This window comes from Rattus norvegicus, chromosome 4 (genome assembly GCF_021556685.1).
Source record: "Rattus norvegicus strain SHRSP/BbbUtx chromosome 4, alternate assembly SHRSP_T2T, whole genome shotgun sequence".
Classification (NCBI taxonomy): Eukaryota; Metazoa; Chordata; class Mammalia; order Rodentia; family Muridae; genus Rattus; species Rattus norvegicus.
The window spans coordinates 150,453,269-150,471,166 of NC_141537.1; the positions used below are offsets into that span (position 1 = coordinate 150,453,269).

Genomic DNA, 17,898 nt, shown 5'->3' on the forward strand with positions numbered 1-17,898 from the left:
GTATTAATATCTACTATGATGTATAGAAAGTCCTATTTCAAGACTTCTTATGTGAAGTAGTTGAATAAGTAGACAAAAATAGCCTGGCCTACTGTGAGCTTTGTGAAACAGTGATCTGTTTCTTCCTAAGTCTCTGGGTTTTAGACATTGTAGATGGATTGACTATCCGATGAACATAAAGTAAACATCGAATGTGAGGAGCTAGATGTACTATTGTCAGATTGCCTCTGTCCTGGGACATCCTGTGTCTGTAGACCATGTCTTGAAGACACAGAACAGTCTGAGTGAATCCAGAGAGTTGGGTAGGGTATAGGTGATGCTTGAAATACCGTATGCCTCCATAAATAGTATTAGCTGGCCTTGTTTTTTGTTTGATCTAACTCTTGGGGTCCCAAGCCTGGAATAGATAGCAGTTTCCACACTTTTGTATATTTAAGAGAGAAAAAGAACATGAAATTAAAATGGGATAGATAAAGAATCTGGGAGTGTATGGAGGATGGGAGGGAATATTTTATATATATATATATATATGTGTGTGTGTGTGTGTGTGTGTGTATAAACATTTTTTAAAATTACAAATAAATTAAGATTACTTTCTTTTTATCCAATTCTTAATAAAATTATGTATATTTAAGGAGGAGCAGGAGCATGTGTCAAGTAAATTAGTATTGCTTAATTTTAACCAGGAACTTTACATTTTTTGAGGTGGTGATTTTATTAATTTGTTGATTGATATTTTCTTTTGTTTTCATACTTCTGAATCCCTTTCTATCTTAAATGATCTCTTATAGTTAAAGTACTTTCCCATATATTAAACATGCAAGATGTAGTGAGCAGTTTGGTTGTGGATGCTGCTTTCACTGTTGACGAGCAAATTTGAATGTTTTTGCAAGTCGTTATGATGGAAGTCAGTAGTCACTGCCAAAAAACCAAAGCATATAGGCAGAAAGTGTAGACAAATTAGCTCTTCCTGTAGAGACTGTCCTGTTCTGAGACCAGAACTACAGTTTATCATTGGTACTGAGATGGCACTGAAGCTCTCCCATTTCCAAGCAGCAGTACACGCAGTGATGGGAATACCAACAAGCAAAGCTCCCTGGCTGTAGCTCATGTTCTTTCATGTTAGAAATAACAGAATGGGAGAACCGTTCATCTTCATGATGTAATATTTTACAGCATGTATCATGTAGCAGTTTCTGTCAGTTCCAAGAAGTCAAAAGAGTGAGTGCTGGAGTTCTGCACAGTGTGTCAGACTGTGCAGAATGTTGGGTCTGCATGCCAGGGCTCTCTGGCCCTCCTGATAAAGGCTTTTGGCACCGGATGCTGTTTTGTCTTTACAGAATGTCCTATTCTGGGATCCCTGAGCCCTTTTAAGAGACAAGGATGTGAATCATTATTTAGACAATCTGCTCCCTGGACCTTCCTCTGAAAAGTCTGCTTAGTCTGTTGTATGCTGCTCCCAAGCAGGCTGGGCACTCTACTGTATTTTAGATTTTGCCAGTATGTAGCTTCCAGATGAACTCAAATTTCAGTAAACATCAGCTTTACAATGTGTAACTCTCATCAAACTTGCATCACACACCCTCCAACTGGATGTGGACAGCAGGCCTTCTGAGGTGTAAGCCACACCCGAGCTCTCAGCTCCCTATCATTTGAGCTTGCTAATCCCTTTAAAGATCTAGGTTTTCCTAAGTCTGAATGGTAATGTAATTATTATTAATTTGATATTAAAAAATGGACATAATAAAAGACTTTTGCATCATGTCAGTGACCCTAGTGGTAAAACAAGAGAAGTGAATCAAATACCTATCTGTCTCTTTTATGCAACCATTCTGAGGAGAGTTTGGGTGCTGCATGATCCAACGATGAGTCATTTAGTGGTGTGTTGGTGATTTCTAGAGAATATAAAGCTTTACATGCTCGGAGAAAGCAAATACTGTGGATGAAAATTAATGTGTATATTTACATTTTGGTAGACTGGGATGTCTGAGGATTTAACATATCAATGAATTTTCAAAACATTTTTCCTTTTTAATTATTCAGATTTGAAAGAAGCTGTGAACCACTAATATCCAAGGACATTTTTGAAAACAAGGACTACCCTTTACTGGTATGTATATCAAAATAAATTATATTAATATAATTAATAAGTTATATTAAAATTGTACTTTAAATTTTTTAATTGTTTTTACTGCCTCAATACTTTCTCCTACGTAATTTTCCAGTTATTTGCGTTCATCATAACATACTTGTCTAAGACAAAACAAAGATAGGAAAAAGACCTAGTAGTTTCACTAGGACACAACCTTTTTTTTTTCTCCATCTTTATTAAATTGGGTATTTCTTATTTACATTTCAATTGTTATTACATTTCCCAGTTTCCAGGCCAACATCCCCCTAACCCCCCCTCCCCTAGGACACAACAAAAATAACCCTCTAACCTCTTATTTTCATATCCAAGTATGACTCCAGGTGCATTATTTCAGATCCTTATACTTATGATTGACGTTAGATGAATATATCTTGTCTGGTCCTCAGAGGCTATCAACCCTAATCTCTGGTCAGACAGAATTAGGTTCATGTACACCAAACATGTTCTTTTCAAGGAGAATTGCTGATACCTACATGATAGTAGTTCCTCCTTGGGACTGACTGGCATCGAGTGTGGCTTCAGAGCCTGTAGATGAAGTTCTGTGAAATCCATCATTTCTCAGAACCTGATCCGAGTATGCTGAAGCAGACTTCAGTCCCCACATGTGTCTTTTTGTCTGGAGACATAAATTACTCTGAAGCTTTATGTAGTTTTAGGACAATTGATTATAGTCAACAGGGAAGGTCACAGTGTGGTCCATGTTTTTGAAACCTGCAGATGCGTTGGAAAAAAACCTGCCAGATAAATACATTCACAGATCAACACAGACTGCATTAGCATGTGTGTCAGTGGGTGTTCTTTAGTTCTGTCTTCTGAGAGGACCTAGATAAGAGCCTCCCAATAACAAACCAAACTGTGATGTTCAAATGTCATTTCCTCTCAGAAGAAAATGGAGCTCTTTGTAGAAGAGGCTGACTCCAAAGCTGAGACAAAAATCAGGTCAGCATAAGTCTGTAGGCCCGTGTGGTGCCAGAAACCAGGCAGGGTGTGCTCCAGAAGAGTCAGGGTGGAAAAGAGCCCAGCAGCCAACACTGAGACAATTTGAGCAATAAAAACACTAACTGTAGGACTGCATTATAGCTCCTCAAGTGAGATATATGTAAGAGTTCTGATCAATTGGTGTGAATAGTTACAGAGTAAATGAGGAAGTAGAGGTGGAGGGAATGATGACTCTTTACAGAACTTGGGAAGGAGTGAAGGCAAGAGGAAGTTGTCGGAGAACCATAGCAACTGTTGCTGCAGGCTGGATCCACCAATGAGCACTGACTTTAGTGGGTGGGTAAGAGTGGAAGAAAAAACAGGATATTTGCACAGCTTCCAAGCATTTCCCTAATGTGTGTTAATTACAAATGGGAATGAAGAGACTTACATTACAGAGTCCTGGCAAATACCACCCATAGACAAGCAGCCAAGTCAGTACTAACAGTAGTAAGACTCAGTGAGCTGTCGGCCCTGTGAGGTGTCCTGAGAGGGTTCCAGGGGCATATTTGGTATTCTTCCCAAAACTCCATGACCTCAGCTAAGTCTTGAGGAAACATTAACTATACCTTGAGTAGAGATAACTTAAAAATACCTGAGCAACATGCTTCAATGGCCTCAGAAGCAAAAGAGACAAGCAGAGTTGGGAACTGTCACCCACTTAAAGGAAAGCAAGGAGACTTGGCAAGTAAGTGTGGTGGATCCTGGAACTGAAGAGGAACTAATGCAAGTGGGAAAACTTGAAAAATTCAACTATAGGAGAATATTATTTTGTCTGTATATTATTTTTGTTAATTGTGCTAGGGTTTGAATATGTGAACTGTGGGGAAAGATGCACAAGATGGAGATCTGTTGCCTTTTTATATTTTATGTAAGCATTAAGTTAAATCATTTCCCAGCTATAAAATGTTTTGGTTGTGGTTTCATTTATTATTTAATTTATGTCAGTCTTGGAGATTGAACGCAGGGCCTTAAAAATTCTGGTGAGCATTCTACCACTGTTATATCCCTAGCCATTAATTGTCAAATAAGTGTTCCCCTTGGTTTTCACTGATTTATAAGAATATAGTTTCTGTTGGTAATTCATAAACAAACCATGAAGTATGAGGCAGGTGCATTCACTTTCCCAAGGGTGGCTAGTTATTGTTTATGCTAGGGGCTAACCTCAGCTAAATGCAAGCTAAGCAGCTTTCCTCCTCTGAGATGCACCCTACCCCATTCTATGCATTCCCACCCCTTTCTCTACAAACCTGTCAATCTACTTCAGGTAGCAGCCAGTTATTTGCAGCCTCTTAGAAAACCCTGAAAACTCCACAGGAGTACATAGGACAGCCAAGTGCTAGAATATCTGCCTAGCGAGTATGTGTGTTACTCAGCACGGAGCTGGGGTAGGGGAAAAACAGATCCCAACTTTACATATCTGTACCTCCCGGAACTAACTTTCAGCAAATTGTTTAATGCAGCTGGAGACAGACTAGGATTCGAATATTCAAACAAGAGTCACACAGTTTTGGGGGGTTTCTGTTGTTTGTTTGTTTTTTAATCTCATCCACGTGCTCCTGGTCCCCAGTCTTTATAACCTATTTGAACAGTGAGATGGGGAAAGACTAGTTGACATCAGTCAGAATGTCAGGGAGTGCCGTGAGTACAAGTAACACCAAGAGAGCTTAGCTGCTTAAAGGAAACCAAGAGCACCATTAAATTTGTTTCAAATTTGTTTTACCTTAGAAAAGCATGAAGTGACTTAAAACAGAACAAACCCTTCAAAATGAGGCAAATATGCCATTTGGCATCAGAAGGCGTTGTCTAAATTCAGTTATTTGGCATGAGAATTAAATGCTAAGTATTTGGAATTTGACCCCGAACTTTTTTTTTTTTAATTTGCTTGCATGTTTAACCAACTTAGTAAACTACACAAGTTAATGGTTTTTAGATGGGAAGAATAGCAGATGTACCTAAAGCACTTAGATCCATTGAAAGTGGCGCAAGGACTACTGAGGCTAGGGCAGGGAGTCAGGCAAGAAACTGAAACGGGAACAGTTTGTGTTCGCAGGCTGCAAAAAGTTCTGGTGATGCCTGCTCACCACTTAACACCACTGAACTGACATTTCAGAGTGACTTAAAACAAGTAAAAATAGTTAAAATGGTAAATTTATGTATTGTTACATAATAGAAAAAGGAAATTAGCGGTATCTTTGGTAGTCATAGTCCATGTCTTTGCTATGGTGACTTTACCCTTGGGAAGGATTTGTTTTTAAACCCAGGGATGATTTTCTGAACATAATTTGCTAACTGACGGTTTAAATGGCCCCTGTGTCATAAATTGTGAAGTTCAAAGAAAAACCCAATGAGTTGCTTGTGGGTTAATTTACAACTAAGGCGGATAAATCTAAACAAAGAAGAAAAGCCCCTGTAAGAAATATGTTAACTGACGGTAAGGGAGAAGAGAATGTCGATTAAAGACATCGGAACTTGTTCGGTCCCAGGGATTTTATGACAGCCATTCAGCTATAGTTATACAGGATAGAGCAGACTGCAATTCTGTAAATTGCTAATAGGACACAGCAATCTTCATAGGTTTCTTTGTGTGATAGAGGCAGTATTGGGCCTGTCTCTGTACACAGGTTTGCCTAGTTGACCTGTCGTGCTTGAATCCAGAGCCTCAGAGCTGAAATATAGATCATACATGGCATTGAAACCTTAAGGGTGGGCAGTTGGTATGTTCACAACAGTATGTAAAGCTAAAACAAATTACTTTAGATCTTAACTAATGGGTTTGTTTTGTTTTACTTTTTTTCTTCTGTTTCTTAATTTGATTTCCTGGGCATTGGACTCAGGGCTTTCTAGACTCAAGTCTACAGAGCTGCAATAAGATTCACAGTCTTTCTTTTCTCATTTGTATTTTTTAAGACTCATTTTTATTAACTTGAATTATATATAGGTGTGCATGTGGAAACCAGAGTTGTTGGATCCCCTGGATCTGGAGCTACAGACAATTGTGAACTGCTTAGGTGCTAGGATCTGAGCTAGGGTGTTCTGGAAGAGCAGCAAATGCTCATGTCACTCACCATATCTCTAGCCCTTTTTGGTTTTGTGAGACAGGATTTCATGTACTCTATGTAAGTCTAGAACTTTCTATGTAGTTCAAGCTGTCTTTACACTTGTGACCAATCCCCTTACCTCACCTCCAAAGTGCTGGGATTTCAGGCCCATGTATCACAACCCCTCCATCCATCCATCCATCCATCCATCCATCCATCCATCCACTTACCTCTCTCTCTCTTTTCCTCTCCCCGCTCTCTCTCTCTCTCTCTCTCTCTCTCTCTCTCTCTCTGTGTGTGTGTGTGTACGTGTGTGTGATCACAAGATTTTCAAACACAAATACAGTGTATCTTTGTTACATTCATTTGCCTCCTTTGTTCCTCTTATCACTTCCTTCTAAAACACTTTTATTCTTAAAAGACTGAAAATATGTTTAAAATGATCACAATCGCACAAAAACTTTTCTCCCATAGTTTTTCTAGTTCTTGTAAGGTGCCAGTTCCCCCACTTACAGGTCCCACTTGACTATCTTCCTCTGTTGCTCAAACATTTACCTTGTCTCTAGTCTCTACCTGTTTTCAGTGTATTGTCATGGTAACAAGACTGTCCGTTGTAGTGACCGTAGTGATGTTACCTAATTTACTAAGCCAGGTTTTACGTGCTGTCCAGTTTGTTTGTGTGTTTGTTTTGATTTGATTTTCAATGATATAACTGCTTATGCTATTGTATATCACATATGTTCTGACACCTATTTATTTAATTTTCAAGCTTGTCTTCCTCAGTTAAGAGGAATTTATTAGTGAAAGCCTTGGGTAATTCTATTTTTCTTGCTTCATTAAGGTATGCTAGTAACAAGTGAACAAAAAAGTTCAAATGACTTCCCTTTCTTTGTTCTCCACCTTGCAAATACTAGGATTATGGGTGCATGTGTCACCATAACCAGCTGTGAAAATGAGTTAGCACTTACCCGTGTAATTTGTGATTATGTGGTAGTGGAGGATGTGGGGAGTACAGAGTCTACCAGGTATTTAGGAATAATATAACACAAGTAATTTTGGTTTTTCATATTGTTTTCCTCTTTAAAAAAATCAGGCTTGGGGATGTAGCTGAAGTGGAAGAGTGTTGCGTCATCCTAGTATGTACAGCACCGGGGCCCCATCCTTACCGTCAAACAAACAAACAAACCCGACCAACCAATAAAACCAACAACCCACTTTATAGCAAAGATTCTTTCCTGAAACTATATAGGCTTAAATAAATTATAGCACTGCTATACGTGCTGATGACTGAATCCATGAAGAGGAATCTGACGAAGAGGAAGGAACAACAGCTTCTGAATATGTAACAAAGTAGAACATAACCCAACTTGGAAGTTGTATTTGTTTAGTGAAGCATGATAGCCCAGGTCTGTGGTCCCAGCACTCAGGAGGCTGACACTCAGGAGGCTGAGACAGGAAGATCTCAAGTTCAAGGTCAGCTTGAGCTACATGGGGAGATTATGTCTCACACATATTTTTGGTCAATTAAAAAATTATTACTGGGGACTGGAGAGGTTGCTCAATGGTTAAGAGTTCAATTCCTAGCACCCACCTGGTGCCTCACACAGCCTCCAACTCCAGTTCCAGGGGGTTCAATACCCTCTTCTGGCCTTGTTGGGTACTAGGCACATACACAGTACACATACATACATATAGGCCAAACACTCCTACACATAAAATAAAAAATAAATAAATCTTTAAAAAGTATTATTAACTATTTTAAGGGGATATAAATCCCCATATCTTAAAGAACCAACTATGTTACATTTATGATTTTAATATTTGGAAGAATAATTTTAGGTTTAAGAAAACATGAAAAAATTTTAAGACAAAACATTTATAGTTAAATGTATTACAATGAATAGGAAAATATTAGATTATGGATGAAATTCCTTTTTATTGTTAACTCTTTTAGGGGTTAAGTCTCTGCACTATACTCTGTTCCCTATTTTATTTGTCTTTAAAAAATAAAATCGGTTCCTGCCAATCATGTATATGTTGCAAATAATGCATATAAATGACACATAGTTGTATGTAAGAGCTACTGTTATTCCATGGGACAAAGGGGAAGCAGCTGTGACATCTTTCATTTTATTTTAGTTATTTTTTTCCTTTAAGCTTATGAACTCCTTGTTCTCTAGTTCTTATGATCTGAAATCATTTAAATTATTTGATGTTTTTAACCTTTTATACTCCTTGGCAGGACATAGGAAATTAAGTGACGTAAACATCTTTAATAAACTTTAAAAGTCACAAGACCTAGTAGCCAGGACAAGAAACAATCAGGAATAAATTTCAGGGAAATACCATGATGGCATGAGTTTTGTTTTCTTTTGTTAGCAAGCCACATGGCTTTTTCCTTTCAAACCCAAGAGCAAGTAGCATGGGCTCCTTTTAAGATTTCATTTTCATCTACATCACAGAAATATAGATTTCCCTGAGTTTACTCACTATAATTTGTGATTGCTTATCTGTGAAGGAAGTACAACAGCTCCCACTGGGGAAATACCATGTTAACTCAGTCCTAAAATAAGAAATCTAAGGGAAAGGTCACATCCTAATAACTTGTGCAAATCTAAATTCCCATGGAGCTTTGAAATCATTTTGTATGAGTTGAGTATTAACAATGTGTTATTGAATTTCTTCCAGAGAATGTGGTAAAAATGAAGGACTTCTGTATCCAGAAGTGACTGCTGAGGTTTAAATTCAATTGACAAGATCTAGTTTTGCTAGTTTTCTACAATAAATATCTAGAGAAATTTAGCATGACTAAGAAACCACAAGGTCTGTCTTGGTTACTCTCACTGGAATGTGAGGATTGTTACTGGGAAGTAGTGTAATCACATGCAGTGAGAATGTCTTTCCTCCTACTGTGCACATGCACTCAGCCTCTCCACCACCGACCTCTAGAACCTACTAGATAAGTCCAGAAAACTGCATTGTTTGAGGAGTCAACAATTATGGTCTCATCAGAAAACTTGCTAGTTCTTAAAGACGTCAGGCCTCAGTTTCTTTATCTGTTGAGTAGGAAGGTGTTTATTTAGAAGATCAAGTAAGAACTAATTTATGGAAAACTTAGAACTGTAACAGGATTGTTCTTAGAGTATTACCATAATCATGACTTTCACTCACCCCGAGAAAGAAATAAAAACAGAAATAAGTCAAGTCACTCTATACCGTTCATACCATAGTCTCCTATAAATCCCGGTCTGACTCTACTGGTCAAGTCATTCCTGAAAATGGAAGGATTTTCATGGAAGTTGACACATTATCCTAAGTTCAGAAATTTTGTTTATAACAAGGACTATTTTCTAAAGCATACCTTTTTTTCTGAGGCTATGTTGTTTAAAAATGTCTTAGAAATGTCTTTATTTATTTGGAGGAAGATGCATTATTATCCTTGAGTCTCTCCTTAATTGTTACAAATTAAAGCAAAGCTCAGTGTGTGCCTTTTGTCTCTTTTTCCTTCTGTGGGCTTTGTCTTTTAAAATACTGTTATCTATTTCTTTCATGATGACAGTGAACTTGCAGTAATTAAGGATTTACAGTGTTATATCTGGGTGCCCTGCCTTTGGGGACTCAGTCTGCAGCAAGAGCAACATGTTTATTAAGATTATTTACATATGCCTGCATTCGATTTTCAACCTTGAGCCTCATAATAAAATAATATTACACAAAAAGAAATACACACAGTTTATTTAGGGACTTGGGATATATGTGTCATTCAATGGTAGAGTCCATGTTTAGCATACATGAGGTCCAGCCCCTAAGCACCAAAAAACAAAATAAAATAAAAATAACTCCCCCACAAAAGCAACTTATTTGCTTAACTATTTATCTGTGTGACAGGAGTTCAAAGAATTCCTGCAACTCTTCAGTATCTCTTTAATAATTGTTACTCAGGAAAAAATATTAACTTCATCCTTCATGCTAATTGTTGTTACATGCTAATTATTATTACACACCAACATGGAAAGCAGGAGAGGTAGGAGTCCTGCCTTGCACTACTGAACACCACCAGGTAAAATGCCTGTACTCACAGAAGGCAGCCACTCTTTACAAATGTGAGTCCCTGAGCACATAAAGAACATCTGGCCTAGGAGAGTGGCAACTAGTATGTGCTAAACTAAGGTGACAATTCTCCCTAAGTCATAGATGTGTGTTGGGTTTACAATCATCTTGTGAGCCATATTCTGTTTTCTCTACCAGACTTTGGAACAAAAGCATCTCAGAATGCATACTTAGGATACTTCTGTTCCTGGGTGCCAAATTCTGTTCTGGGGTTGAGGGTGAGGTGGGGGAGTCTTTCTTGCATCTCACCCAGTTGACTGCAAATATATCTCCAAAGAACAGTCAGCCCACCATCTCATTTTATCTTCGCTGCAGAGCCACCTCTGTGCCTCTCTAAAACTCTGAGATGAAGTTCTGTCCCCATCAAAGGGAGTGTGGCCAACTTCTCCATGTACTGTGTCGTGGTTACCTCCAATGGTTCTGATACCAGAATTTCCTAGTAAACTTCCAGTTATAAAATTATAATGCAACAAAATTAAATTATTTAAACATTTTTGTTTCTAATAAATATAGTATTATTAGCAGTCTTCATTGAGAAGTGTGTGTGTGTGTGTGTGTGTGTGTGTGTGTGTGTGTGTGTGCATGTGTGTGTGTGTAGGATGAATGAGAAAGTCAGAGGTCAACCTCAGGTGTCCTTATTCAGGAACCATTCATTTTTGTTATTGTTAATTTTTACTTATCATTATTGTGAATAATTGTGAGTATATCCATAATAAGGAGGTCATCCATGAAGGTCAGAGGACAGTTTTGTGCAGTTGGTTCTCTCCATCTACCTTTAGGTGGTTCTGGAGTTGAGACAGGTCACCAGGTTGGTAAGGTGAGTGCCTTTATCTACTGAGCCCTCTCACCATGGGCACTTTGTTTTTGAGACAAGATCTCTCATTGGCCTAGGACTCACTGAACAGGGTAAACTGTCCAGCCAGGGAGCCCCAGGGATCGTTCTATGTCTACCTCTCCAGTGCTGGGAGTATAGGCGTACACCAGCACACTCTACCTTTCTATGTTGGTGCTAGGAATCTCAACTCAGGTCTTCATGGTTGCCGTGGTAAGCCCTTTAACAACTGAACCATCTTGCCAACCCTTAGAACTTATTTTTATATTACTAACCTGAGATATAAAACGTGCTACAGAACTGCACTACCTTTAAAATTCTGTGATTGACCATCTCTAATCTGAAAATCTGAGAGCTAACATGATAGCACAATTAGAAAATTCCACATACCACAGATACTGTATAAAACTACATTCAGACTGTAGATCTAAGGGGTACATGAAGCATAAATGAATTTTGAGCATAGTCTTGAGTCTGTCATCCAAGATATCTCAGTATATAAATGCAATATTAGAAATTTGAAATTCAAAACACCCCTGTTGAATAAGAGATATTTATCCTGTATTTAATTGTGATTGTTTTACTTTATTTTACTTTATTTTATTTTCAGACAGGGTCTTACTATCTTGTCTTGACTGGCCTAGAACTTACTAAGTAGACCATGCTGGTCTAAAATTCACTGCCTCTCTGTCTCTCTCGGCCTCTTGGCCTCTTGGCCTCTTGGGTTCATGGTTTTGTCTCAGAGACAATCCCTAGAAAGGAAGAGAATTAAACAATAGAGCTTGGAGTGTGATTGGGAACAGTGTGGTAAAAATCCACAGGAGAACACATAGGTGCAGAGCCAAGATCCTCGGCACCTGCTACCTGGGCTTGTTAGCCATGAATCCTCCAAGACAGATACGAATACACAGTATGGAAGAAGCCGGATATTTTAATGATAAGGTAAGGGTTTTAAGGTATCAGTATACCCAGAGAGAAGGATTTGGACTGGACCCAGGATTCAGTGGGGAGCATCAAGGCTTGGGGTAGGAGAGTGACAGGATCATAGCTGTGCTCAGAAGGGACCAGTGAAAGGTATCTCAATATCAGTGACACAGTGTGGTGATTGAGTGCACAGAAAGAGAATGAGAAAAGGTTGAAATGACTTGTTTTTTAAAAGACAAGATCTCACTACGTATCTCCAAGTGGCCTAGAATGCAACATGTAGATCAGGATGGCTTTGAACTCACAGAGATCTGCCTGCCTCTGCTGTCTGAGTGCTGGGATTAACTTTTGACTGATGCATAGAGCTAGAGGTATGAAAAGAAAAGGGAATAGAGTTGTGTTTGAGGACAGAGATGAGCTGCTTCTGGATTTGTTGAAACTGAAGGGAAGATGCAGCAGCTGATAGAAAGTCTTAGATCAAAATATATGTGAAGATATATGACTGACCTTCACCTTAAGAGTCAGAAGTAGCCATGTCTTCAGTGTCAGATGCCAACATCAGTGACAATGAGCCCCTGAGGAACAACTCAGAAGCTAGGCGGAGAACACATGCCTACAATCTCAGCTCTTAAGAGGTTGAGATCTGAGCTACTCAGAGAATTCCTGACTAACCTGGGTTACACAGAGAAACCTTGTCTCAAACAAAGAAGTAAACAGCTACTCTGTATTTTGCTAACTGGGAAATGTTTTTTGGAAGCAAAAAAAATCAACATCATGTCCACCATACTTAGCATCCACTATAGCATATGACACTTGGTAGCCAATCAGTGGATATTTATTAGATGAATGGAAGCTGAACTACAAAGTTAAATGACACCAACAAGGAGGATTCGTGGTGTTTTTTTCTTCTTTGCTCTCCTCTCAGTCCCTTGAAAAGTAAGGGGCTTGTTAATCATGTCTCCATGGTTGCTTTGCATGTCTAACTGGTTTTGCATGATTTTAATCAAGTTTTTCATTTGGCTGCTATGTTAACTTTTGTTGAAAAAGAACTAAACTCAGGAATTGACTAAATTTAGGTTTTTAAAAATTCCCTGTGTAGTAACTTAAACATTAATTTGATTCCTAGTAATTTCCACCTTTGGTTAATTTAATGTTTTCCAAGTATGATTTTATTATAAGAAGGAGCTATGTTTATATTATCATATAAAGATTTTCTAAGAAAAAAGAAATCTATGTCTTAACAAACCTATTGATGCCAGTTTAAAAAAAATAAAACCATAAGAAGCCACCCCAAATTAAATAATGCTTCCCACTAAGCCCATGATTTGAGTTGTCATCCAGCTAGCCAAGAGTTTCCAAATATCACTGTAATACCTTATCCTTCCTATATCAAATATCACTGTAATACCTTATCCTTCCTATGGATTCTTACAACCCCATCCAGACCCCCAAATGTTGTAGAATGAATTGAAAAAAAAAAACAAAGGTGGACAATAGAGATCATTGCACTTACATTGAAAATATCCTGCCAAGATGAACTGAGACCTAGAGGGAGTACACCAGTTTACAGCAGCCCAGTGATCTGAATAACCTTACTCCAGCACCAAGCCAGCCTGTAGCTTCTATACTCTGTACAGTGGGAAAGTTATGGCTGCAACTATAGGCCACTGATTCTTTCCATTTGCTCTGATCAGAAATGAGTGGAGTCAGACCTTTCACACTGAGCAGGCCAGTTCCAGCCATCTGGTGATTTCAAGACATCTTTGTCTCTTTTTCATTATAGAATTTCAAGCTTGGCAATTTATCTCTGAAATGCCCTTTCCCCCAGGTAGAAATTTAGAGTATTTGTTTATATAAAGAAAAATTCGGGTTTTCATAAATGGCTCTTTAGTTCTTGGGTAGAAACTGAAACCCCAAGCAAGACAGCCAGGCAGCTACAAACTGAAGGCTCATTGGGAGCTGCTGAGAAGACTGGTAGAGGCAGCCAGCCTGCAAAAGTACTTGGTAATTGGTAATGGGGTGTTCCGTTTTAGATATTAGCTTCCTTTTCAACATGGACTATCACATTATTTTAAAAGAGTGGTCAATTTGCTGTGATATATACATAGAAATAACCTTAGAAGAACTTTGCAGTTTGAAGAGTGGAGCAAATAAAACATACTGGCAGAAGAGGCAGAAACTCATTGTTTTAACCAAAGCTACATCTTCCTCCCTAACCAGGGCATTTCAGTGTTCATTTGCCTCTCAAAGACAGAGCTGTGGTGAGCTCCCATGTTAGGAGTCTGTACACCTATGAGTCAGCAATCTAAGTGGAATCTTGGCAGATGAGACTTTACTCAGGAAATCAATGTTTTGTTTATATTTAGATAATTTTAGCACATGGCCTCTGGGCACGTGGTAAGAACTCCAGTGAAAAGAAGTCTAAAGAACAGAATACTTGCTGTGAGTGGTCACCTCCACCCTTTTCCACTCGGATTAGTCTCAAGTAGCCTCTGAGGTACAAGAGAGGCGAGGGGAGTGCAGCAGTTAGAGATGTGAACTCGAGTGAGGAACCAGAACCCACAGAGAAGGAAGACCACAGAGTATTAGGAGTGTGGCTGGTGATTCCCAACCCTGTTGAGAGCAGCACCCCTTCTCCACAGCAAGGAGATAATGGTGAATGACTTATGGTGTGGTTGACTTAGATGTGGGCAAGTCCTTCAGACATACAGTCTTATCACAACTGAGGTGTCAATCCCAGATCAAAGTTGAAATTGGTATCCTTTATCATTAACCAACGAAGCAAGCGAACTGAACTAAGAATGGTGACAAAGTGGAAAATAAAAGAACTGCTCTTGGAGTGTGCCAGTGAGGCAGTCCTGCTGTCACTTTTCCTTTCTTGGTTCTGCATGTCATTCAGTCTTGACTGTCACCTTCCCTAGTGAGGGGTAAAAGAATATTCAGAGATCAGAATGTTCAGACTTGTCGTTTTACTTTGAGACCTTTAAGATTTACTTGTAAGGATGATTCATGATTAGCCTGGGCGCAGAGTGAAGGTGTGAGCTGCTTTGGGGCAATGAACCCACTCCAGGACCACTGATACTTAACCAGATCAACAGGTGAGGCAGTTACTCAATACTTAGCCCGTGAGTTCTTCTGTTTGTGGTGCTGGATAGGGACCAACATGTGCTAGTATGCTTGCTCTGCCATGGAGCTGCGCCTGGCCTCACTGCTGATTCCTAAGTACGTTATGATTCTCATAGATCAGGATGCACTCAGTTTAACTGGTCAGCCAGTAGACAAGCTATTCATCTGTCCTTTTTATTGTAGAAAAATATATTAAACAAAAAGTACCATTTTTTGTTGCACAGCTGTCACTTTCATCTATTTCTAAAACTTCTCTGTCATGGAAACTAAGCTCTGTACCCCTCGTTGCTTATCCCTAGCTTTGAGGTTATTATCTCTTCTGATTTCTGTGTCTTAAAAAATTGCCTATCCCAATTCTTTCATATCAATAGGAATCATACTATATCTGTGATTTTTAGTCATGGATTGTTTTCCTTGTCACAATGTCTTTAAGGTTCTCTCATATGTCATAGCAGACATCAGAATGCCATTCCTTGGGGCTGGGGATTTAGCTCAGAGGTAGAGCGCTTACCTAGGAAGCGCAAGGCCCTGGGTTCGGTCCCCAGCTCCGAAAAAAAGAACCAAAAAAAAAAAAAAAAGAATGCCATTCCTTTCTGTGTCTGAATACTATTTTCTGTGTGCATCGTACTTTATTCATTCATCTGCTAAAAGAACATTTGTGTTGTTTAAACTTTTCCTTTGCAAGTTACACTGCAATGACTATTGTCATATGTGTGTTGGAGTTTCTGCTTTCATTCCTTTGAGATACTTAGGAGTAGAGCCACTCGATCGCATAGGGAATTAATCCATGTTTAATTGATACAACAAAATAGCAAGGTTGAATACTTTGAAAAGAAAAGAGACTTTAGCTCTCAGCCTTAAAGGCTGCAGAGCACAGCTCTGGCCATGATTAGGCTCTGACGAGGACCTTAGAGAGTCCTATCATAACACAAGGAGTTAGGGGTCAGGTTGAGGGGAGCAACAGGGTGCTGCACAGAAGCCTGGGCAGGGCAAATCTTGCTTTTTGGTAATGACTAGCCAGGGACCCAGGAGGGTGCCACAGTCCCTTCTGAAGCTGTGCCCCACCATCTCCTACCTCTTAATAGTCCCACCACCCTTTAATATCATAACACTGGGGGTCAGACTTCCAAGGCATAAACCTTTTGGAAGGAACAAGCCATATCTAAAGAGTTACATGTGATTCCATGGAGGTTTATTGTTTTATGATAGGTTTGCCTTGAATTTGCTATCTTCCTGCCTCAGTCTTTCAATTGTTGTACTTAACAGGCATGGTTGGCTTATGTTTTCCTTTTTCAAGAACTGCCAAGCTGATTTCCACTGCCATGTCAGCAATCTACATTCCAACCAGCAATATATTTTGATTCCAAGTTTCCATGTTCTTTGCAGCAGTATACAGCCATCTTGTCAAATGTGAAATGTTATCTCACCATGCTTTTGCTTTTTTTAATCTTATAACTCTTGAGAGTCTTTTTGTATCATTGGTTGTTTATACTTTTTCGGGGGGGGGGAATGTCCATTCAAGTCCTTTGCTCACTTTTTAATTGCTTTATTTTCCCCTTGCTGTCTCTTGGTTTCCTTTTTCATACTTAAATTTGTTTTCTCTCATCTTTCCCCAGATGGTAAAATTCTCATCCCCTCTAAACGCAGGTGGATGTTTCATCAGCCTCCACTGGCCAACGCAATGAGAAAGCTGAGTGCTTTCCTGCTGTTGCCTAACAGCATTACCCAAGAAACTATCGCTCTTCAAATGCATTCCTTGGTGCAGTGGGGCTGCTTGTGTTCCTTCTAAGATCTACCTTCATAAGCCCACATGTGGGTCTGATTCACTGGGAAGAAATATGGAAGATAAATATCTATTTATCAGAATGTTGAAACTTTAGATCTTAAAGAGGCCATTGATGTCTTAAATGGGGACCCACGGATTCTTGCAGATCCAAACCTGAATGTAAGAATACTGTGTCTTTGTGTCATAACACATCATTATCAGGGCTGAATTCCATAAGTTAAGAGCATGTCTTTGGAGCTGGAGGTAGCTCAATGGTTCAAAGCGCTTGCTGCTCTTCTAAAGGCACAAATCAGGTTCCCAGCACTCACGTGAGATAGCTCACAGCTACCTGTAACTCCAGCTTCAGGGAATCCAGTACCCTCTTCTGGCCTCTGTGGGCATTGTTCACATGTGCCATATATACACAGAAGCATGTGCTCACACACACACGCACACACACACACACACACACACACACACACACACACACACACACAAGCACATACACAAAATAAAATAGGACTGGTTAGGTAACTCACCCAGCACAGCACAAGTAGATGATTTTATTAGTCACAATTTGATGTTGGCCTCTAATCACTGTTGTTCTTTGTTGCCATGCTACTGCAATGAGTCTGCAGTGTGGTGGGGAACACAGAGCAAGCAAGGTGTCATGGAATGGTGGTACCACGAAGGAGGAAAGGAGCATGCTAAGTTGTTTAGAACAGGAGGGGACTTTACCTGGTCTTTGTTGGAAGTTTTTAATACACTGACTCACTGATATGGAGAGTTACCTTGTGAGAACAGCAATGGCAAAGGGATATGGAGGCTCTGAGGTGGAAAGCTGCTCTCTTATTGACTTAAAAAGAAAGGAGTGAATTGAGGCTTCAGAAAAAAAAATGGAAGTTTAGGTTTAAAACAGAAGTCAGCTTGAAGTTAAGATGGGATGGAGAGTGATGTTCTCTAATTGGCA

At 39.3% G+C, this 17,898-nt stretch overlaps 1 protein-coding gene across 4 annotated transcripts in view; it reads left to right on the plus strand.

The window, feature by feature from the left end:
* The window catches only part of Pparg (peroxisome proliferator-activated receptor gamma), a 125,053-nt gene that overhangs the window by 19,977 nt on the left and 87,178 nt on the right, over positions 1-17,898 (plus strand). For all 4 annotated transcript variants that reach the window (XM_087656165.1, XM_087656164.1, NM_001145367.1 and 1 more), the window contains 1 exon segment: positions 2,044-2,110. The gene's annotated coding sequence lies outside the window, so the exon portion shown is untranslated.